We start from the raw sequence: 4,555 nt of genomic DNA, 5'->3' as shown, positions 1-4,555 counted from the left end.
CCGTCCCTCAAAATTAAGAAGCTGAGATCCATAAAGTTTTGATTTTAAATTAATTTAGTTCAGCGTTTGCAGCTTTCATCCGTCAAGACTTCAATGACAGCTGGCATTCCTAAACATGACCTGTTTAATTCCATGCAGTGTCTCCAACAGGTTGGGATATACCGAACTTTTGTGTTATGAATTTGAGGTCGTGTATCTGAAGTCCATTTCCATTGTGACAATGGTGATAGAATATTGTTTAAAACAGCATACTGCTAAACAGAACATCGCAACAGAAATGTTCCACCTCATCCTGTCAGTATAGTTAATCAAACATCCTTTGACATAAAGAAAACCATGACATACATACATAAAAATATTTATTTGGTACTTTTTTCTTACATCTCAGTAGAAGAAATGTATTTGTAGCTCTAACCTTGAAAGATCAGATTACTGTACGATGTATATACAAATATTACATAGCACTAGTACAACAAAATGTGCTCAACTACACTACAATTCCAAGTTCCACATGGCAAAACAATCACTGTATTCTAAAACCAATAGAAAACATAGATCTATGTTGATATACATGCAACAGTATGCATCTTGTAAAATCCACTTAACAATATCCTGGGCATTGATATCTCTGCGCCAAAATGACAACCAGAAACAAATGTTATATTTGGGATTACACTTTCTCAGTACTCTAGTACATTTGTTGGGTTGAGTCCCATCAGAGATTTGAAACCACACCCTCAGAGTCAGGCACCTAATCGCACACAAAAAGCAAACAAAGTCAACATCTAACCCACTCAGCCATCGCCACAAAAATGGAAGTCAGGACAACTGGTAGTCTAGACCACAGGCTCTGTGTACTCCTACCACAACCGAAAGTTGAATACACAATGCCATTTAGAAAGTGATCAAATGTAACACGCCATATTTAGGACTACACTTTCTCACTTTGTAAAGGGCATTGTGTATTTATAGTTTTCAGCCGGCGAGGAGCGTGCCAATTTACATATAACATGAGTTGGTGAGCTTTGTGAATAAATTATGATGATAATGAAGCCATTTTTGTTTGAAAAATTATGTTAAAGATTAATATGACAATGGGTTAAATGTATCACACCATTTACTTTTAAATCGACATGTGTCTGATACTGAGAAAAGTAACCACACAGCCAGAAGCCAGGAGCAATTATCATTTCAATTCTAAAATGAGGTCTGCTTTAATGGTATCTCCTGTCTATTCTTGAACCATGTCCCACTGAGTATGAACATTTAAGGTCTGGGGTGGTTCCACTTGAAGATGTGCAGCAATGGTTGATTATATCCACAATGTCATCACTGAGAGAACAGTTCAGCTCAGGTGAGTTACACTCGGAGGACTTGAGCAGCAATGGTAGACACGGGCTGTTTGTTGTCTGTGGCAGTCGAGGGATCACAAGTCTGCAGTATGTGCCCCTAACTTGACCCTTGGCTACTCGTCCAGGGTTGACCACGCAACACCCCTTGATGTCCTACAACAGTCATGTTATAGATTAGTTGTTAAGTCTCAAATTACACTTTCAGGGACCAACATCATTCGGAAATCTTAGCACTAAAGGGGCCAAATAGGATCATCATAGTGGTAAGATCAGAAACAGGTCCAAGAACAAAATCATGGTGGACTAATATGCCTTAAAGATCCGCATTCCTTGAGTGAGTGGGTGAGTTATTTTATTATTGGTTGGCCTATTGTTAAATCAGCCTGAGCAATAGCATCAGCAAATGAGTTTAGTTTTACGCCGCTTTTAGCAATATTCCAGCAATATCACGGCGGGGGACACCAGATATGGGCTTCACACATTGTACCCATGTGGGGCATCGAACCTGGGTCTTCAGCATGACGAGAGAACACTTTAACCACTAGGCTACCGACCACCCCAGCATCAGCAATGAGACACTGGGTTATCACATCACTACAGACCTAAACATTCAAATACCATTACAGAGAACATCCACTCCATTCAGAAATCTTTGGTTAAGTTAAAACCAGATGTATGTTGATGATTTTGTTACCTTGACAAAGTATCTCAGATCTGAGGGTACGACGAGAACATGTGGTGTCACTGGCATACGTCCGTACACTTCAAAGTGGTCGTAGTCAACGTTGACGTCTTCGTGCGGTGGATACAGTGGGTAGTAGCTGCAACAGCCATTTGCATCATCAGTATCAAGCAGCACACAATGCAGTATTGTCATTCTGGAAGAGCCCTGTGCAACATTACTTATCTAGATCAACAGAACAATGGTATTCTTGGAGAACCCAACAGAACAATGGTATTCTTGGAGAGTCCAGCAGAACACTGGGTATTCTTGGAGAGTCCAACATAACATTGGTATTTCTTGCAGAGGCCCAACAGAACAATGGTATTCTTGCAGGGCCCAACAGAACACTGGCGTTCTTGGAGATTCCACCAGACTATTAGCTATATTGGTATTTTGGCACAACACAACAATGACAGAACAATATTCTTGACAGAACTGAATGGAACATTGTTATTTTGGGAAAGCTAACTCTATACAAGTATTCTAATTAACATTATGTTATCAAATTAGACCCCCAAAAAATATATTGTGGTTCCGATTACCTGACCGACCCTTGAGTTCTGGTGCGACCCTAATTAATTCTTTTGGCGGTATGAATGAAATAAGCTTTTAGATACCATTGTTTTTCCCGCAGACCGACGGACATCGGGTCATTCTGATAGAGAAAGTCCATATGATGGTGAAACCTTGATTGAATAAACAATTATACATTGATATGTCTTATTCATTTGTACTTTTACGTCTAAAAAAATGCTAAAAAATATCCTACCTACCTACCCTAAATGTTAAAGAGGTGTAATCGAACCACAACATATTTTTGGGGCCTTAAGAAAAGGAGCAATAACTATATATCCCAGAAGTGGTGATGGCTCATAGAAAATATAATTGTTCAAGTGCTCCTTAGAAGGATAAAATATGAAACTATTTTATATACATTTCAATTATGCAATTTGTGGTTGTATTTCAAATTCAAGATATATTACTATATTGCAGAAGCACTGTTTATCAGTGTCATACCTGTGTTGGCAGAGCATGTGTTGGGCCAAACGCTTCCCAGTCTGTCAGCAGAACCCGGGGCTGAAACAGAATAACACCAGTATGTCCGTGAAAGTTACACCACTCATCAGTGTTACACCTATGATTCATTGCAGAATTCAGATGTTGCCTGTGTTACATGACCAGGATGAAACCTGTCTGTCTCACAGCTTTTAGTGACATGTGTTCTGTTGTGTGTGATTTGTTCCTCTATTACTCCGGGAGTTTGCACAATTCCAGCAATATCACAGGGGCATGTAAAAGATCAAGTCAGGACCAGACAATCCAGTGATTGATATTGTCAGCAACCATCCACACCATCAGGTCATGATGACATACAATCAACAAAGTCACCAAGCCGGATTATTGTTATTGGAAACAACAAATTGAAGAAAAAGTAAAGGTTGTAAATCCTATGGTAAACTGTATAAAAAGCTTTAAATATAGATAAACTAGACATACATTAGAATGTATGTATACCTATTATATACTTCCACATTTTGATTATTGTTGCTACATAGGGACAACTGTACTAAAGAACAGTCTATGATTCTAGAAAATTTACAATTAGGCGGCTCTAAGAACGATTTGTGGAGTCATGAGAGGAACTAGTCATGAAAAATCTACAAAGAGACCACAATTTCATACCATTAGTTAAGCATAGAAAATGAAAAAACTTTATTCTACAAAATGCATAATAACTTTACTCCACACTACTTATCTGATTTAATTCCAGAACATGTTTCAGTTTTAAGTTCTTACAATCTGAGAAATACTGATAGTATTTGTACAATTCATTGCCATACAGACTCGTATGCACGCTCCTTTTACCAGACACCATACGTTTATGGAACAATTTATCAACCTAAATAATTAACTCCAATCAGTAAATTAGTTCAAAACATGATTACAGACCAAACAAGGAAATACTCTCTTTGATAACAACTTTAGATCTAGATTTTGTCAAATAATCCATGCTCGCTTCAGGTTGGGTTGTAGGGACTTGAACGCTCATTGTTTTGATAGACATATTTCAAGTAATCCAAATTGTGCATGTGGGTATCCATGGGAGGATTCTCTCCATTATTTCTTTTCTTGCCCTTGTTATGACTTAATAAGATCAGATAAATATTTCTACACTAATGATTTTGACTTAAATTCAATTCTTCAAGGTAATCAAATTTCAAGCAATTGAATTAATCAGTTTATTCTTGACTCTGTTTGAAAAGTAGTATGTACTTATGAAACAGATTCCAATTATTCTAAACTCTAATGTATGCAATTACTATGAACCATTTAATATAATTTTGTAGACTTTTCCTATTATTATGCATTTCATGCCATTGTGGAAATAATTGCTTCTGTACTTTGTTATAAATTAATTATTGATTGTATTGTGTTATATTTGATGGGCTGCACCGTTACATCAGCCGTTGGCTTGTGG

General features: G+C 37.4%; 1 long non-coding RNA gene across 1 annotated transcript; it reads right to left on the bottom strand.

The window, feature by feature from the left end:
- Positions 1-1,422: 1,422 nt before the first annotated feature.
- LOC124278245 lies at positions 1,423-3,162 on the bottom strand. Its single transcript, XR_006899039.1, has 3 exons — positions 3,094-3,162; positions 2,047-2,173; positions 1,423-1,505 (listed from the first exon to the last, which is right to left on the bottom strand). It is a non-coding gene; the product is annotated as an uncharacterized LOC124278245 (long non-coding RNA).
- Between the last annotated feature and the right edge of the window lie 1,393 nt (positions 3,163-4,555).

The sequence above is a fragment of the Haliotis rubra genome, unplaced genomic scaffold (assembly GCF_003918875.1).
Source record: "Haliotis rubra isolate DU_JTF1 unplaced genomic scaffold, ASM391887v1 Scf2334, whole genome shotgun sequence".
In the NCBI taxonomy this organism is placed as follows: Eukaryota; Metazoa; Mollusca; class Gastropoda; order Lepetellida; family Haliotidae; genus Haliotis; species Haliotis rubra.
The sequence above is the reverse complement of the archived record's forward strand: the minus strand, read 5'-3'. Positions and strand labels throughout refer to the sequence as shown.